Genomic DNA, 20,394 nt, shown 5'->3' with positions numbered 1-20,394 from the left:
TTAGACACATACCTGATAGGAATATGCTCCATAACATGACAATATGCAGAAAGAATAAATACTTTATATCTTGATTTTTTTTAAATTAAAAAAAATCTGACTAGATCCTCCATTTTTTCAGTGTTAGCAGGAAATAAAATCTCAGTCATGCCTATTGGCAGCTACTGATCCTTTTCCAGGATCATTCAAGAGTTCTGAGAGATGTGCCCAGTCCAGAGAATTTGGAAAATGATTTCTAGTTTTCCCTATATCTTGATTGCCACTGTACCAGTGTGGTGCATTCTAGGGAGGCAATTCTGCTCCCACGCAGCCAAGCCAGTTATTTTCTATTCCCAGCTCAAAAAGCTGTTCTACTTAGGGTAGATACCCCACTGGAGGACCTGAGTGCCAAACATATTCCTCTCAGACCTCACTATGTAGCAGCAATCCTGTCTCCTAATTACCACCCAGGTCGATTGCTTCTGCCAGTATGGTAACTCCTTCCTTTGACTGTTGATCTAGTAGAATCGGGGTCCCAAACCGGTAGCAGCCACACTTCTTTTATTTTAGCTGGACTCCCACTGTAACCTCTGCTGGAAGCATCATTCCTCTGGAAAACAGGACTCTAGTTTTTCTTTTTAAAGACACATGTTTCTGAAATTTTTTAAGATTTTGTTTCCTTTTTCTCCCCAAAGCCCCTCGGTACATAGTTGTATATTTTTAGTTGTGGGTCCTTCTAGTTGTGGCATGTGGGACGCTGCCTCGGCATGGCTTGATGAGCAGTGCCATGTCCGCGCCCAGGATCCTAACTGGCAAACCCTGGGCAGCGGAAGTGCAGCGCGAGAACTTAACCACTCGGCCACAGGCCCGGCCCCCAGGACTCGAGTTTTAAAAAGCCCAAATTTGAGGGGATGGGAAGCACCAGTTCCAAATGTGTTGTTGGGACTGAGGATGAGTAGAGCCACTCCTAAGTCCCCATCTTGGTTCATGGACCCGTTCATTCAACGGAATGGAGATATTGTGCCATAAAGTGGCTCTCGGGTTATGCATCCTGAAGGATATTTCCCTTAACTGCAGGGTGTTATCTCCAAGCCAGTGTCTCACCTACAATCCCAAGAGTCCATTTTATCGTTCTTTCTGGCACTTACGAATGGTATTTGGTATGTAGTCCCTCCAGATGTCATTTCCCCTAATCCACTTATTCCCAATATTCCCATCTTGCTCCTTCAGATCCCTGACCAGCCAGTCAAGTAATGAGGCACTGCCCATGAACCTTACAAAAAGGAGCTGCTCAGGTATACTGTCTGAGGCTCTGTGCACTGGGGGGATTTCCTCCCTTTGTCTTTCACGGCTCCCCTTTACTGGGGCTATAGTACAGTAGCACTCGGTTTTCAGCTTGGACTTATATGCCAAGCAGACTCATTCCATGAATTAAGCTTGAAGTTTTTTCCTCCTCTGATAGGCAATCATAGAGAACCCTCTATGAGATCATAGGCATGAGCTAAGGGAGAGACATAGACGTAAAAATGGTAGGTGACATGGGGGTCTTGACCACTTATTCGTGCAGCTAACTTGTACCCTCCAGACCTGCTCAAGTGCAATCCTAGACACACTACTTCTGTTTTAGGATGAGCTTCTACTGGATTCACTTCAATTTATTACTTTGTGTAATTGGGAGCACTCAGTTTGTCATGGACTCCAGCGTGAGAGTTCCACCAACTGCAAGCATGCCCATTCTGATTTCACATTCAGAAGTTGGAAAGTCTCTTTATTATATAACCTGTATATATCCTTACTCTAGTGGGTGAGCCATGATGGAGCTTTGAATCTTCGCGTATCCAACAATCTTCCATGGGACAGTTCTACAGGAAATTGGGTATTCTTCTTTATCCAGTTATATTTACTGAATAAAGAATAGGAGGACCCTTTGCAGAAGGGCTGGGGAGTGTATTTGACTTGTCCTCACCTGGTCCCTTTACAATTACAAGATGACTGCTGTGGTTCCAGGCCTTAGATGCAGATATGACGATGAAAGCATATATGTCTTCATTTATATCAGTAAAGAAACTTTCTTCAGAAGTCCTCAGCAGACTTTCCCTCATGTTTCATTGGCCAAAATTGGGTCAAATGCCCTTACTTAAAGTCATTGAAAGGGGATGGGGTTTTCATGATGGCTTAATCCAATCAAGATTTATCCCTGGAGTTGAGGACAGCACCATTTTCTCCTGAATTTTAAGAGAAAAAAAAAAAGAGAGAAAAAAAAGGAAACAGTATTTCATCAACTTGTCTAACTTCATTTAAGTCTTCTCAAATATTATCCTTAAAACAAAGCCACACATCACCAGCTGGTTTTTTTTTTTTTTTTTTTTTTTTTTTTGCTGAGGAAGATTAGCCATGGGCTAACATCTGTGCCAATCTTCCTCCACTTTATATCTGGCTTGCTGCCACAGCAAGGGTGATGAGTGGTGTAGGTCCGCTCCCAGGATCTGAACCTGCAAACCAGGGCTGCCGAAGTGGAGAGTGCTGAACTTGACTGCTATGCCATAGGACTGGCCCCCCACCAGCAGGTTTTTATATCAACATATGACCTGGCATGAAACCACACAACTTTCCTGCCCTCTTATGTGCCAGTACATGCTAGAATGCAGGCTAATTGGTATTTTTGTGAAAAGAAAGAAAGAAACCTGGCCACTTTTAATGTTTACTAATATGAAAACAAAATGAGAAAATGATAATCTTTCCTGTATATCATGGAAAGTTCATTGCAGTAAGATTTGCTTATGCTGTTTCCACCAAGTGAGGCAATTCAGTTAAGAAAGTTAGTTTATCTGAGTGGATCTGCTAGCATCATTGGACAGCAAAACAATGACACAAAGTGACTGTAAATTGCTCAGCATGTACTATCATAACGCGCTCTCCACATACGCACATGAACAGACTCTATTGCAGGAAAGTAATTTCTCTATAGGAGACTTGGCTGAACTGAATGTGAGTTACTTTCTCATGAACTTAGAAGATAAGATAGGAGAACACAACAATAAAATGGCTCAGCATCCTTCATCCTGACTGGATGGCTGTGGAGTTGTCGGCCCTCAGGAAGACCACGCTGCTTTCAGCCTCCTTAAGGTGGAGTGGACTCTAGTGTTGTTATTATTGTATTATTTAGCTTAAACCAGGTGCTAAGTGCATGAATTTGTCAGACAAAAGACTGCCACCAGAGATGAAGGAATATTATATTTTAGAAATAATACATTCCGCCATTGTGAATAGCATAGAGTGATGATCGGGTCTTTGTAAACATTTTATAAAAAAGACATAAATAAACCATTTTTGACTTGAAATTGCAACCATTTTGAACAAGGTGAAAGCTGTTTCAGAAAGGAAATGCCAAATTTATCGCAAGTCAGTACAAAAGGAAACACTTGTCTGTTGAATATGTGTCAGAGAACCGTGTAGTTTGTAGTCTCTTAAGGTATAAAAGAATAGCCTGATGTTTTTGTACATTTTATTTTGATGGCTGGCTTATCTATGGAGCTAATAGAAAATCAAGTAAGGCTTTGTGAAACTGAAGGTTTTCAAACATTCTTCTACTGAATGACCGAAAGCAAATAAATAAAAGTGAAGTGATTTGAGAATTGTGGATAGCGGTTAGCTATTTTTCTTCTTGCTACAGGGTTTAAAAACAAACTATGAGTCCATATTTTTATAGATTCCATTTGCATTACACAAAAGTGATATATTATTATTAGGCAAGCAAGTAAATTGTTGCATGTCCCATGTGGGGCGAGATTGTGCTTTTTCTCTTATGTTGATACGTATCTTCAATAAAACCTGGTAACAAATTAGATGCTGGCCACAAAGTATCTGCATTTTTGCAGGATACACCAATAAAATGAAATCTTCCTAGGTTTGTGCCGTGAATCTTTATTCAGATTATTGTTTGTAGACTGATGCTTCACTGAAATGAGACTGGGATGGCTGTTCAAGCCTTATTCTACTTGTTTTTTTTTTTTTCATAATTTGTGGAAAATGTGGCCTCTGTGGCTTGAGAGGGAAGGATCCTTCTCTCTAACTCTGTATTGTAACATCTTTTCTATGGGAATTTTGCCAGATCAAAGAAGTTTAAACTGATTCATCTTGGGGGCTAGTGTTCAACTAAGTGTCTACAATATTCTGTCTTGTTTCCCCCCATGAGAAGAAAAGGAAGGATGGTGAGAAGAGGACCATAAATCCTGAAACATAAATGACCATCCCTGTGATTTGGGGGGTAGGCCTTATCAGTACCAATTAGCATCTATTGTCAAGGGTCTTCTGAGATAGAAGAGCAGGGAAACGTGGTATGTGGTTACCTTATGTTTGTTCCTATGGTACATTAGTATTAAAATCAAAATGAGATGGAGGGGCTTAGTGGGGTTAACCCCCAAGACAAGAGGGAGAAAGAGTAAAGAACCAAAGGGTTAATCGAGGGAAAGCGGGCTTTATTCCTCAGCCTCTGATCAACTTTCCTCCCTCTTTCACCTCTGCCCTCCCCTCTCCTACTCTACACTCTGCAGAAGTAAAGCCATCCATCATTTCTTGCGTGTCTGCCTCCCAAATCTACTCATAGGTGACTGAGATATCCTCTTTTTGTGAGCAGCAGCACTATTAGTCTAGAAGAGCAGATGGGCAGCTCAGTTTGAACAAAATGTCAAGCTGACTGCAGAGCTTGCCCCCATCACCTCTGAGAATGACTAGTCTTAGACACAGCTGCTACAGTTATTCATCTGATGTTAGACCAGGATCCTTTCTGGGTTTCAGTCTTTGCAGTCAAACTTAAAGCTCAGGATGACAATGATAGAAAAGTGACTTTGACTTAAAGTTTCCTTGGCATGAAGCTCTAAACTGATTCTCCATCTGCTTTACAGCTGCCTGTGAAGACCTTCCGAGCAAAGTTCTTACATGTCTTTAAACACCTGCATCCAGACAACAATCAGTCTTTACCACTAATTAACCCTCCTCTCCGATTTCTACATTTGTGCCAACTACACTATTATCCTCCCCATTTCCTAAGTGAACTCTTTTGGTGTTATTCCTTCTTTCACTGCTTAAATGCATATTTTCCAAAAGCTTGGACCATCATCCTTTACGAGAACTCTTAGATGTGTACCTTTCTCCCCATTCTCGCTATTAGCTCTGAAATACAGGCTTCCCACTCGCAGGTACCAAATCCTTCCACATGGTCTTTGTCTCTTTCTGCTTTATCACATTTGCTCATAGAATAGGTGCAATATTTAATATTTGATGAAGTCAAAAGCCTGGGCAGCAAGAGACACCCTGTGAGTTATGTTGTCTGGTTTTCTAAGAGATTATATGGTGACAATGGGCGAGTTATGTGACACTGTGTCCCCCAGTATTCTTGTCTGTTACCTGAGGTTAATGATCCACCTCCGAGAGTTACTGTCAGGATTTTAAGGAGACTTATTCAAAGTGTCTATCATACAAGAAGCCCTGTATGTGTCTGCTATTTTTGTTATTGTGTGTTATCTGAAAAACAAAATTCTACTTTTATGCTTACTGACTAAAAGTCCAGGCGTTTCCTGCCAACTATGGGATCCAAATTCCTCAGTCTGGTTGTACAGGCCTTCTATTATATTGTCCTTCCTTGCCCAGTTATCCTTAATCTTCCCCCTTAGCTACAGATAAACACCCAGCTGCAGTCTCTACTCTTCCTAGAAACCCAACATCCAATCCCAAGTTTGTGAACGTTATCCCTTGTTCAGAAATTCAGCTGCCTTCTTTCATAACTGGGCTCTGTCTCAACTGCTTCACACACTGTTCTCAGATGATTCCATCCTTCAGTGATTTTTATACTGTTCCATAACTTTTTTAAAAAAAATTAAGCATTCACCTTGTGCTCCCATCCCTGCTGCTGATTTAGATATTTGTGATAGCCTTGCTCTCTCTAGTTTTTGCATTTAGGCAGGTATTCTGTAATGACCAGGGTATCAGTTCCCTGAGGAACCATGCCTTCTGCCTTCTTTCGTAGTTCCACAGTGCCTGGAATAGTGTAAGTGATTAATAAACACTTGTCTAATTTAGTTGACTAATGATGTAGAAGTTTTCTGCAGAGATTCCTTTGTATGTACGTACATTCTTGGAAAAAGTCCAAGACAAAGGGGAAAAAAATTTCAATTCACTTTGTCTTTAGCTCTTTACAGCTTAAAATAGCTAATTAAAAATACAATTCCCTACTTAAGAAATAGTAAACTAAAGAGCACAGTTTTTGTTAAGACGAGAAGGTTTTAGAAGATTTTTAAAAATCTTGTGAAAAGACCGTTTTCTTTTTTTCCCCTATAGTCCTCAACCTCTTGCCTGATCTACTCTTTTCTTCTCTAGCCAAACCCTACACAGTTCTACACAATGAGTCCCTTCCCAACTTCTGAGCCCATGCTCCCCACTCTCCCTCTTACTTCCTGCAGCCAAGCTACAGCGCCCCCTTTCTGTTCCTTGAACACACCGGGCTCTTTGTAGCTACTTCAGGACTGTTGCATTTGCAGTTCTGGTGGCCTAGAATGCCCTTCTCTGACTCTTCTATCTACGGCTTCCTGTCATCCTTCCAGCTTAACTCAAGGTACCTCCTCAGGGATCACTTCTGTGACCACCCTGTTCAAGGGAAAGTCTTGTGCTCTTCCTATCACCCTCTGTCATGTGACCCCATTTATTTCCTTTATGGCACTGACCACAGCCTGAACTTAGCATGTCTACTTTTTGCCTTCTCGTTTGTCACTGTCCTCCTTCCCTGGAATGTATGCTCCACAATGGCTGGGACCTCAGTCTCCATGTTTATCATTGTATTTCTAGTACTTATAAGAGCATCTGACATACAGTGGGCACTCACATAATAATTTAATAATAAGCTTATAATAATAAGTTTAATAATAATAAGTTTATAATAATAAGTTTAAGTGGCAAAATATATGTATTATCTATTGAGGTGTAAAATAAATATTCTTAAAAGAGGTATAGGGAGGTGGGGATATGAAACACCGATCACCTACATATTCTCCACAGAGAGAAAAGGGATCTTGAGTGAAGTTAGTCTCAGTAATAACCCTATTACTTTGATAAAGCAAGGTTTCATTTCTCCCGAGCTGTGAAAGGAATAATGGATCCTGGGTGTATGTGTTTTTCTTCCATGCGTTTCCTGTCTATTGTATAGCAGATGAAATGAAGAGAATTATTTTAATAGCTACTAATGTTTTCAAGCAAAAGTAAAACATGTTTTGCCCTCAGAGCTCGCCAGCATTTCTGACTCACTCTGCCAGTTAGTGTGGAAAGGAAATAAAATTTACCTCTGCAATTTCTGCAGACTCTCATAGATGTGGAAACAAAACAATGTCATAGTTTAGAGTATGAGAATTTACATGATGACATTTAATATATAAATTATGTACTCTTGCTAATCTTGGAAAATGTGTATACTTCCTTCTTTGCCCACTGTATATCATTATCCTTCTCTTTACTCTTAATTACCGCTCTCCATGTTTGTCTCCTGCTGTCGGCTCTCCAGGTCTCCCAATGTACAGTTCTCAAACCAACCGTAGTCTGATAGCTTATTCTTTTCTCCATGTCTTGGCTGATGTTGCTTCCCTGGCCTAGATTACCAATTTTATTTCAAGGTCTGGTCCCAGTCCTACATCCTCTGTGAATTGTTCTCTTCTAATCTTAGTTTTTGTATTTTTCACTTGTGTCCTTAATCATTTGATGTCTAAAATTTTCCTACTTAAAACAAAAATCTCTATGTGTTTTCTCTCTAATAAGAATTTAAGATTCTGCAGGGAAGAAACAATCCGTATATTTCTTTTCCAATCCCTGTAGCTGCCAGCACTGTCTGAGCTCATCGTGTGTGGGTGCTCAATAAATATTTGCTGAATTGAATTGGATTGTAAGAGGCCATGGAGAGATTAGAAAATAGAAATCTACAGTGCACAGTAAAGCTCAATTAGGTCCGTGTTTCTAATCTTCTTGCCCACTAAATCTTTGAAGAGAGCTTCAGTGAAGTTATAAAACTAACCTTTTTTTTTTCTTGTGAAATCAGAGGTGTCAATAAGAATGACAAAAGGCAACAGCCTGAGATAGAAGAAGAGAGAATTTTTGATATTAGACCAGTGAAATTATTTTCATTAATTTGAATCTCTGCGCTGATTTTGCTTTCTGTAGAGACATATACACACAGTCCAGGAGAAACTACAGAAGCTAAATTTGGCAATAGCTCATATTAAAGAAATATGGTCATACGGATTAAAACATAGGCAACGATATCTCCGTCTAAGTCAGCAGTGTATATTTGAGAAACCCACCCTCCTGTGCTTCCCTCTGGGAAAACTTAGTCTCTCCTGACAATCAGACAAGCTTTCTAAATTTTCACGATGAGAACTCTGCAACTGGTCTTTCCTCTGTCTTTCTCTTGGTACACAGAAAGTTTTCCTACGACTTTTCCTGAGCTTAGGTTTTCTGGCATAATATTTTTATTCTCCACTTCTCATTTACCCAATTCAGTTTTTCTGGTGAGTTTTTTCAAACATAATTTTTAATTTCATGATTTCTCTAATTTTCAGTTTCATAAAACTTTTTTGGAAGTAGGTAGGGCGAACGGTATTTTTTTAAAGATTTTGATGAACCATTACAAGCACATACCCAATTAGAGATAATCCGAAGTCCAATGGAAGTCTTTCTCTCACCAGCATACCTACCCCACTTCCTGCTCTAGACCGAGCACTAAATGTCGCCATCCCCTGAGAAGGAGTAATTGCCGTGGCGTCCCATAGCTCCTGGGCTTTCGGGAGAGGTAGGAAGTGACGTCCTAGCTTCCTGCAGAACCGGGAAGGCAAACCTCACCAAGTTAGTGGCGACTCCAACTGAAGGGGAAAAGCAAAATATTAATACAATGCCAGTAAGAGAATATATTTTTATTTCAGAGATGAGATAAAGGATATGCTTTTGTATGACCTGCCTGTATCGAGAGTGTAGCCCCTCAGGAGAGGGGTTTGGAGAGGGGAAGATATGGGAAGACTGATGAAATCCTCACAACTCATGAGCAACACCGCTCCTGCTCTGTTGAATCAGTCCAAGAGGAACACAAACTTCATCTCTGGGAGGAGAAACATTATGGCATCTTCATCTAACATTTTGCTGCCGCCTCTCACAATCCCTTCTGCCTGATCTAAATCCAGTCAAATATCGATGAGTCTATTTCGGAAGAAGAAATACCATATTGAGTCTCTTGAGAGTTGGAAAAGTCTGTATTGGAATAAACATTTCAATAAGTATTATTATGCTAATATAGCAGTAAGTTATACAATATAATGGAATATAAATGGTTTCAGGCCAGTAAATTTTCTTAATAACTCAAATTATCCTTATTCATTGCAGCTTTATATTTTAATCATTTGGGATGGAAGTCATTTTACAGTGTATTATATAATGATTTACCTTTCTAAACAGAGCATAACGATCATTATACATTCATTTTATTAATGACCAGGAGTCATCAGAATGAAGAATAATTATTATTTGGTGCTATAGTATAGAAGTCGTATTTACAGTCTGAAGGGAGCAGAACCTTCTCAGTGACTCATTAGCTTAGCACAGTGGGCACTCTGTCTTCTTGTGACGTGATGTGAGAGAATACCATTCAATAAGTGAGAAGTTGAAAAGTTAAGTGAATAAAACCTGGAGTTAATATTGAGGCACAAACGCTTATAGACATACTTGCCTCATGAGACCAAAACTCAATATTACTCTGTTGTTTCAAAGGGCCTCTGAGGTAGCTTCACATTTCCCCTTAAAATTAAAGGGAATGGTTTGAAACGGGCATAACCAATAGGAGAACATCATCGCCCCAAGGAAGATGGCACTAGCTTTTCCATTGTTTTCCATTTTTGATTATGTCCAAATGCTGTGTGCAGTGAAAATATTCTGCCCTTCTCAGACATGCAGTCATTTCTCAGTCACCCCTGGAAGGCCTCAGTGTCACTCATCAGGATCACTAACGTTGTTTAGGTGAAGTGTCAGTTGTGGGGACACTTTCTGTTGTTATTCATCCCTGGAGACGTTTGGGTGATAAACAAAGTATCATTGTAGCCAACAAAGAGACGTTGTTTTGCTGTCTGTGTCCCTTAATCTGATTGTGGACTAATTCCCCTTCTCCCAATAGACCTGAAGTGATATACAGTGAGACTTGTTATGATGCTGTCCCAACAGATTTGCTGCAGGATTCAAGCTATTTCTAATTTTAACTTTTCAGAAAGTTTTTCTGGCCCAGTATGTTTACCTAACTGTTGTTAATAACGTAGCATTCAAGTCTCACCACACTCATTCATAAAGGAAGGAGCATTGTGGCCTTTCTAGATTGTTCTCCTCTTTTCTTCTTTATACCTCTGATCTACAATGTCAAGACACTTCTGGAGAGCAAAGCTGCTCTCTCTTTGTACTTAATGGGAGATAATCTTAGGGAAACAAACAGAAGTAACAATTTGATCAGAGACAACTGTAACCTGACAAATAATAGCTCTTAGCTCTTCATCACACTCCAACTTGGCCCTTGCTGAGTATCTGGAATCTTGTGCGTTTCTCATTTCCCCAAAAGGCTTACCTTTCTAATAGCACTAAAAAGTGGCCTTGCAGAGGAATGTTCTGTGCCACTAACTAGTAATAGCTTCTTTTCTGAACCCCAAACCCTCTTAACTGAGAGACAGATAAAACCCCATCATCTACTTCATTTTCTCTAATTCTTTTTTCCCTTTGCCTCTAGGGAAAAAAAAAAATTAGAAAATAGTTGGCAGCACATTAAGGACACAAAGCAGAGAAAAATGTAGGTTCCTGAAATGTTTAAGGGAGATGGAAATCACCTACTTTTGGGAACTGCCTAACGGAATTTAGCTGGTGCATTAGTTATCCAAATTACCTCTTGCTTTTATCGCACAGACAATATACAGCTGAATTGTTAAATGATGTGCACTTTTTTAATCCAAGAGCAAGATTGGACACTTAATCAGGTCAATAATTATTCACGCATTAGCGCGGTCTTCTTCTTAAAGTGTAACGGTGACTCGCTGGGTATATAGTCATTATTACTGATTAGCAGGAAATTATTTTTGCGCATCAGTGGTTCATGTGAAAACAGCTAAATTTATTATGCTGAGTTATTTAACAGTTGGGCCATGTGAGAACTCTGGTGTTACTGCTGTGATTAAATCTTTCTACATATACCAGAGATAAGTATGAGAAAAATATATGCTGCAGAGTTACTGTTACAGTTGAATTTTGTTACTAACGGGCCCAACTTTCTGAAGTTTGATACCTGCCTTGGACATTCATAATGCCCTTCCACAATCAAGTTCCCTTATAGGTAAATTTGTTTGATAAAAAAAGAAATGGAGAGCAAAAAAGTAAATAATGTAAAAAGAGAGTAGAAGATAAAATGTAAACATAGAGAATAAGTGTTTAAAAGGAGAGAAAAAAGTGAATAAGAAAGACAGGAAAAACTGAATGAGAGAGAGACAATTGCACTTGGTTTGTGTTGTTAATTGGAAGATATTTCATGAAATATCTGAAATTCTCTTTGTTTTACACGATTCATTTTTAATATTGCAAATGACAGACAAATCCTACATGTCAGTTCAATCATTTCTACTGAGAAAATATTCCGAGAAAGAAAATTTGCGGGGCTGGCCCCGTGGCTGAGTGATTGTTTGCATGCTCCGCTTCAGCAGCCCAGGGTTTCACCAGTTGGGATCCTGGGCACGGACATGGCACCGCTTATCGGGCCATGTTGAGGCGGTGTCCCACATGCCACAACTAGAAGGACCCACAACTAAAATATACAACTGTATACTGGAGGGATTGGGGGAGAAAAAGCAATTTAAAAAAGAAGAAAGAAGAAGAAAGAAGGAGAAGGAGGAGGAGGAGGAGAAAAGGAAGAAGAAGAAGAAGATTGGCAATAGTTATTAGCTCAGGTGCCAATCTTTAAAGAAAAAAAAAGAAAGAAAATTTGCGAAACATTGCTGTGTTTGTCCTTTTGGGAATGGCTAGCTGCATCTCCCAGATGATGTATTAACTTGATTTTGATTGCGATCCTGCTCATCTCTGCCTCCTCCTATTCCACTAACTCAAAAGAGGATTATTTTGGAAAAATCGAGATATCATATATTTCTATCTGTAAATATATCAGCATGTATTGCCAAAAGGTGAAGATTCTCTTTTAAACATAGTCACAGAATTGTCACATCTAAAAAGCATTAGAAATAACCCATCAATATTATCAAATATCAAGTCCGTGTTCAAATTTTCCCAATTATACAATAGTTTGCTTACAATCGTTTTGTTTAAATCAGTATCTAAATAAGGTCAAAACGTTACATTTATTTTCGTACATCTCCTTAGTATCTTTTAATCTATAGTTTAACTCTCCTACTACGTCAGATGCCACATAACAACGTTTCCGTCAGCGATGGCCTGCATACTTGATGGGGGTCCCAGAAGATTGGTACCATGTAGCCCAGGGGTGCAGTAGGCTATACCTTCTAGGTTTGTGTAAGTGTACTCTGTGAGGTTCACACAAGGATGAAATCACCTAACAACGCATTTCTCAGAACTATCCCCGTCATTAAGTGACACAAGACTATAATTTTTGTTCTTGCAATTTGTTTGTTGAAAACCAGATTATTTGTGTGTCTTAATGTGAGTCAGGCTTGTTACTTTTGGCAAAAACACTTCACATGTGCTGTTGCAGTTTTCATCAGGAGGCAATAATGTCTAGTTGTCTCTCTCTTTTGAGGTTAGCAGTCAAGCATTTTGTTAACTTGAGTATTTGTTTTATGTGGAGAGACATGTTAAACACTTGCTTGTTCCCTTTTATTTAACACTTTCTAAATAATAAATTAGTTATCTACCATCATCCAAAGTGACTAATATATTTTTAAATATCATTTTGAACTTGTGGATTTTAATATACTTGATTGTCATCAATCTGTTGCAGTTTTAATTTTTATTGATACACAAATTGCCCATCTTTGTCACAAAGAGGCTTTTTAAGTGTGTTCCCCCTCTGTCCTTTGGATCTGACCCCAGAGTCTTTGATGGAGTCCTTGCTAGCAGGTATGACCTGATGACCAAGATCATCTTCAATGTTTTCTTCTCCAAATCTGGAATTAGCCACTGCATCAATGATTCCTTTTAGTGGGAAATGGCATTTTGACAGAAAAAAAAAAAAGATAGGGCTTTTTTTGGTTGGTTGGTTTTAGCCAATGGTTGTTTATTGTTTCTAGACCTTTTTCTCTTTTCAGTGAACAAACTTATGAGTATCATTTTTTAAGAGAAAGTAAACCATAAGTTTATAATATTTCCAATTCTAATTTATCATTATAGAGTTCTAATTAACTTCATTATTTCATAATTATATATTTGATTCTTGTATATTTAACATTTATAAATAGTTGCTTTAACCATAGTGTGTAGTTTTTTTTTTTTTTCCTCCAGTTCTCTTTGTCTTTCAGGTAAATCTCCTCAGGAAGGGCAGGGAAATCACTGTGTTTTTAGTCATTTCAAATTATTTTTCTTTGTTAGGTAAGACAGCAGCTAAATATATGGTAAGTTTGATTTTGCTTCTGAATTTTAGGGATAACAGGTTTTTTATTTTAATATATTTTTATCTTATAATTATAAAACATTTATGTGGTTCAAAAGACATCTACAAAGCAAACGTATTCAGAGAAGTCTAACCTCTGTCACTGGTCCCCCAACCATGGTCTGCTGACTTTCAAAGATAGACGTTTTACTAATTTTATGGTTCATCCTCTTGTTCTCTTTTGAAACCAAACAAGCATATGGTCCTATGACTTGTTAGATGAATGTTCGCATGCCTTTCTTTTTTCGCTTAATAATAAATCCTGGAGATTACTCCACACTGTCTACGGAGCTGTCTCCTCTTCCTTTGAACAGTTGCATTGTGTTCCATTGTGTGGACTTTAATAGCATATTCAACCCGTTCCCTACTGACAAACATGTGCTTGCTTCCCATCCTTAGCTATTGCAAACTGTGCTTTAATAAATAGTCTGATGCATAATTTCACCCATGTTTTTGCCATTGTATTTTTGGGATAGATTCTTAAAAGTGAGATTTCTGGGTCAAAGAATAAATGCACATGTAATTTGGCTGTATATTGGCAAATTCTTCCCCACCATTTTGCATTCTCGCCTAGAATGTGTGAAAGTGCTTGTTTCCCCACAGCTTCAGCAACAGAGTATATTATCAACCTTTTGGAATTTTACTATACTGATAAGCAAAATAATGGTATGTCAACATAGTTTGATTTGCGTTTATCTCATTAAGATGTTAATTTTTCATGTTTAATTGGTTTTGTGTTTATTTCTCGGTGAGGTATATGATCATAGCTCAAGGAATTTTTTTTTCTTTTGGTGAGGAAGACTGGTCCTGATCTAACATCTCTTGACAATCTTCCTCTTTTTGCTTGAGGAAGACTGTTGCTGAGCTAACATCTGTGCCAGTCTTCCTCTATTGTGTATGTGGGATGCTGCCACTGCATGGCCCAATGAGTGGTGTATAGGTCCATGCCTGAGATCCAATTTTGTGAACCCTGGGCTGCTGAAGCAGAGCATAAGAACTTAACCACTATGCCACTGGGCCAGCCCCCCATAAGCTAATTTATGTACAAGTGTTGGCTTTATGCTTTCTCTCTCTTTTAAACAAATTTTTAACGTGTTAGGAATTATGGCAGGTTACAAAAATGATCCCATTCCTTCATTCCTTCCTTTGGCCATTCCCTCTGTTCCTTTTCAGCTCCTCCTTTAAAAATTTGGAGTCCATTTCCTGCTCATTTTGCACCAAGATTAGGCTTGAGACTTGTTTCGGCCAATAGAATGTGGCAGAAATGACCTTGTACCAGTTCCAAGCTTAGGCCTCTAAGACGTGCATGCTTCTCTCAGTTTCTTGGAACACTGCCTAGCTGCCCTGTGAGCCAGTCCTGGTTACCCTGCTGGAGGAGCAGAGTCTACACAGCACAGAGATGATCCATCATTGCTAAGGTCATCCTAGACCTGGCAACATGAGTGAGCCCAGCAGAAACCAGAAGAACCAAACACCCAGTCCAAAATTCTGTCCTCAGAGTCATGAGCGAAATAAACTACTTTTGTCTTAAACTTCTAAATTTGGGGTGTTTTGCTATGTAGCAAAGCTCACATAAGGATAATAGCTCTTTTTCCAGGAAGTATTGCAAACACTTTCCTCAGTTTGTACGTTGTCTTTATAAATGACTAAACAATCTGGGTGTTTTTCTTTGCATTTCTACTTTATTTTGACTTTGCTTTTTAGTTTTGCCTTACTTATCCTTTTTGGCTTTTTTTCCCCACATGCAAACTTGGTTTTAAATATTAGTAGCACGTTGAATCTTTGATTTTATATTCTTCCTTTTTAATTTAACTATATATCATAAACATTTTCCTGTGTTTCTAGATTGTGCTTATAGTCACACATGCTTTTACATCCTTAAGTTTACCGTAGTTTATAGAAGTTTTCTTTTCTTGTTGGACATTTATTTTATGCTTGTTGCTACTGTAGATAATGCTATAATGGGCAGCATTTTGCTTTATTGAATTGTTTCCTTATGATAAATTGCCATAAATGGAATCACTGAGTCGAAACATATAAAAATCTTTATAGTTTTTGCTATATTTTGATGTACAGTTTTTCAAGTAATGTAATGCCACCAAGAGTAAGGATTGTACTCTTTCTAGTTACAGATTTTTATTTTTTACAGATTAAGTGTGTCTTTTTCTCAAAGTGTGCTTGGAAATGGTTTAAAAATCAAAAAGTAATCATATGAGCTGTAAAACTGCAGTCTCTTATCGACCCCTCCCCACACACTCCTCCACCCCCCCACAGATGCCACCTTCGAGTCTTTTAGCCATTTTCTCTGGTGTTCAGTGAAATTCCAAAACAACTTATTTTTAATATCTTCCTAAATTTCAGTTATTGTGTATCGACTTCCTACTATGAAAACTGAAGATTCAGCTCTCTTAAACCCCTTTCACACTCTGACGTCCCTCTCACATATGTCTGCTCTTCCCATCAAACAAACCCAGGTTTTAACATTTAAGTTGAATCCTTATTCAGAGTTCCTAATCATCATGGCTATGTAAATACTGTTTAATTCAGAGCCAAGTCGAGCACTGTTACCAAATTTCCTTTCTTGTACAACTTTTTTGTTTGTATTTTGTGAAGTTAATTGCCCTTTTTTATTATTATTATTGTTACTTACTTTTCTTATAATCTCTGCCTAAATATTCCCATAATCCTCAACACTTCTCGGTCCCATTTTCCACTAAGTCAAAGTCGTCGAATAACATATTCTTTTTTTTGGAATAGGAACTTTGGAAAATTCCTTCCAGAACTTTAATTCCTTCCTTTTCTGCTTCAGTCTGCCTAGCTGTTCTGTAGGCTCCGTGCATATCACGCTTGGTCTCCAGGAAATTCCCTTCTCCTCTCTCCTGCAGTCAATCCACTGCTTCACGGATCTCATAAGAAGGAAAAAGGATGTTTGTTGTTTGTTTTGTATGCTCAGCCTCTGAAGCCTTGTTGTGATTGGGGAAATCTTTTGTCTTATGGACAGTGCTGGAAAGTAGAGTGACTTACTGCGCAGCAGCGAAACTGCCGGATTCTCTTTGCGGATACCCTTTTATTCAGGACACAAAGGTGTGAAACGTGTGCATGGCAAACTTTAACTTGGCTCATGATGCAGAAGGGAAGGACAGAGAGTGCTGTCTCTACTGATAGGAAATAACACTGTTTGTCATGTGGGGTTCTTGCTGTAGACAAGGGCAGCTCGAGGCCCCGAGCCAATACTTGTAGGGGCCTTGGTGGTTCACTGCCCTCTCTCTCCTGGTCGTGTTCTCACGGCCTCCTCAGAACTGCTAGAATCCACTTTACCACCTGGAACCCTGCTGGAACCTCTAGCTCTGTTATCATGTGATTGGCCCCAATCGTTGTGTTTCTCTCCTCACTTCCCACTAAGTGTCAGGAGCCATGTGTATCTACATTGTAATCTGTGAGTTGTCCACAGGCAAGATTCCCAGTGGTTTTGTGTGCAAAATAAACAGGCCTCAGTGACTCGTTTTTTATTTTTATTTTTTTTGCATCCCAAATGTTTTTAATAACAAGGCAGCATCTGGGGTTAGTTTTTGAAATCCCGGTGAACCCCTTGGCCTCTGGCGTGCTCAAACTTCCAGCCTTTGGAGCGCAGTGGGGTCTAGTGTGCCTGTGCTGTTCCCGGCCCTGGCCAAAATGCCTGGCCACCTGCCAACCCGTGTGAGGACCAGGGAGCAGGATGGTGCCACAGCCCGTGGGGGAGTCAGCTGGTGGGAGATGCGGATCTTGCCCCAGTCGGTGAGGATGCGATTCCGGCGCCGCTGCTTTGCGCAGTGCGCACACACTGGCAGTTTCGGCACCTCCTGGACACGCACGTCGTCTGATTTAGTCCCTACAAGCACAGCTGTTGTGTCCTCCCGGTCAGAAGCCTTCACTTTCCGGATCATCTGGGAGAGAGACGGGGGCGGCCAGTTGGTGCGACTCATGAACAACTTCAGCACAACTTGGTTGAAAGTGGAGTTGGCTTCTCTGGTGGGAAACCTGGACCGGTTGACCAACAGCCTTCGGTAGATGTCCCGCTCTTGGGTTCTTGTCATTTCAGTCCTTGTCGTGGAGGACTCCCATGATGATGCTTGCTCCGCCCCCACCCCCACCACAGCTCAAGAGATGTAAGCTGTCACATCTCTCCAGTGACAGTGCTGTGGCTTGTTTTTCTAGCCCTTGCAGTGATTCTATAAATTATCCCTATCTTCCAGGCAAACTCTTCATCTAGATCATCATCCAGAGCCCTCTTTTGTTGTTTGGAACTAGGCAGTCTGATTGACACAGAGCTGGAAGGGATATCGCACCTTCCTAACTTACGTATTCTCATTTTGCTGGAGAAGATTCTCCAGCAGTTTCAGGCAAATATACTGAGGGAGACATTTTTTGGGACAACGTGTATTGGAAATTTTTTTCTGCTTTCACTGTTGATAGATAGTTTGAACTTAAATTTTTAAGCAGCAAATAATGCCTTAGAATTTAAAAAACAGTTTTACATTTGTTTTATCGCTTTCAGCATTGCTGTGGAGACGGCTTCTGGTACCACAGTCCTTAGCGTGTTAGTTTTCTCTCTCTTGAAAATTTCAAGATCCTCCTTTATTCCTTAGGTGATAAAATTTTGCAGTGATGGACTTCGGTGTGAATTGTTTTTATTTTGTTTTGTTTCTCTATTGATTTCTACTGGACACTTTATACTCTTTTCAATGTGGAGATCCATGTCTATCAGTTAAATTGGGGGAATTTTCATTGTTTTATTTCTTGGATAATTTTTCCCTCCTATTTTGTCTGCTTTCTTTCTCTGGAACTCCTATAATATAAATGTCAGGCTTCCTGAATAAGTCTTTTTTCTTTTTTTAAATTTTTTTGAGGAAGATTAGCCCTGAGCTAACATCTGCTGCCAATCCTTCTCTTTTTGCCAAGGAAGACTGGCCCCGAGTTAACATCCGTGCCCATCTTCCTCTACGTTATATGTGGGACACCTGCTGTGCCAAGTGGTGCCATGTCCGCATCCAGGATCCCGCTGGCAACCCCCGGGTTGCTGAAGCAGAATGTGGGAACTTAACCGCTGTGCCGGGCTGGCCCCAGCCTTTTTTCTTTTATTCTTATATATTCTGTTCTATTTTTCTTTGCTTTATTTTTCTTTTATTTTCTGGGAGATAATCTTAAACTTTATTTCCAATCTTTCTATTATCTTTAGTTTTTACTGTTTTATTTCAGTTTCCTAAGAACCTTTTTTTGTTATCTGAAATGATTTATTTTTTGCTAGCATTCTGATTTTGGGCCATAGTTATAATAGTTCTCATTTCTTTAAGGACAATAAAATATTTTTTAAAAGTTTATTTTGCTTCTTAAATTGCCTTTATTTTCTTTTTTTTCTGTATGCTTTTATTTTCATGTTTTCTATTAGACTTTCCACACCTGGCTGATGGTCCTTGGCCTCCTGTTTCTACTAAGAGTAGGGCACTGAGATTTCATTGGAACTCTGCTTTCTATGTGGGGCTGGTTTGGGGGTGGTTTTACCCGGGGGAGAACTCAGGCCTTTTCTTATGTTTGAGGGTATCTCCTATTGTCAGTATCAGCAGGATTGTTTTCTTTTGATCTGATTTTTCCTTCCATTTCCTGCTTCTGCTGGGGTGGGGAGGGGAGTGGGGAAGGGGGTGGGGATGGGATTTAGACTTGGATGCTAGTAGTCTAGGTACCAACAGGGGGAAGAGGCTGGTTGGACTTAGTGTTCAGGAAATGAGTTATCACTTACCTCCCATTGTTAGTACCTTACTTACCTCTTCCCCTCACCTATGCTTTGTATCTTGAGATGAGATCCTCTATTGTTCAACTTTTCCAGAGAATAACACTTCATCCTTAGCACAGGTAGGGGTGAGAGAATGATTTGGCTTGTTGGGATGACAGAACAAGATACAGCAGCTCTTTTTAAAGACTCAGCCCCTTCTCTTGCTTTCTGTTCCACCTTGCATGTTCGTTGAAGAAACTGACCCCTCCTGTTCCTCAGGCTCCTGTGGTGTGGAACTGCTGGATTCCTGTTTTCCTGCCCTTCTTCTCATACGCACGTCTTCTCCATTCAGGTCTCCTAAATCAGCAGTAACTGCCTACTTGGCTTGCAGTTTCCAAAATTTAGTTAACATCTCTACTCTACATTGCTCTAGTTTTCTTTGACGTGGTGAGTCTATCCTTTGTAATCGCTACATTTTTTTTTTTTTTTGGTGTTTTAGATGGAGCAGAAATAAACATGTGTTAAATTCATAATGCTTAACCAGAAAATTCTACACATCTTTCTTGCATGAGTAAAAATCAGGTGGTAAGGAATCCTTCCATGAGGAGACTGGCTACTAAAGCCTGTAACGGGAATGGAAATTCTGAATTCTGTTAACTTTCCCTGCCTTTTTAATATATCTACTCTTCATAGACTGGCATTTACTAGGATTGGTTTATTCTAGAATTTTACATGTTTCTGCTTTTCATCTCCTAGTACTCAGTATTAGAAGTGTGTTGTTATTATTTTATCTTATATGCCTCACTTCTAATTCTCTTTCCATGGATAAGATCAATATTATCTAAAGATTGTAAGTCGAGTCACTAACATCCCAAATTCTAGTTCTGTATTCTGTAATTTAGCTGAGTCCATTAATTTAATCTGTGCTCCTGAAGTTACTCTCCTATAATATCTATGTTCAGAAATACTTATTTTCTTCACCCTCTGAATTTTATTTTCTTTC

At 39.4% G+C, this 20,394-nt stretch overlaps 1 pseudogene; it reads right to left on the bottom strand.

The window, feature by feature from the left end:
- Positions 1-17,207: 17,207 nt before the first annotated feature.
- LOC106838906 (large ribosomal subunit protein eL18-like) lies at positions 17,208-17,718 on the bottom strand (annotated as a pseudogene).
- Positions 17,719-20,394: the final 2,676 nt, after the last annotated feature.

This window comes from Equus asinus, chromosome 5 (genome assembly GCF_041296235.1).
Source record: "Equus asinus isolate D_3611 breed Donkey chromosome 5, EquAss-T2T_v2, whole genome shotgun sequence".
Classification (NCBI taxonomy): domain Eukaryota; kingdom Metazoa; phylum Chordata; class Mammalia; order Perissodactyla; family Equidae; genus Equus; species Equus asinus.
Note: the sequence above shows the minus strand (reverse complement) of the source record. Positions and strands in the feature narration are given on the sequence as shown.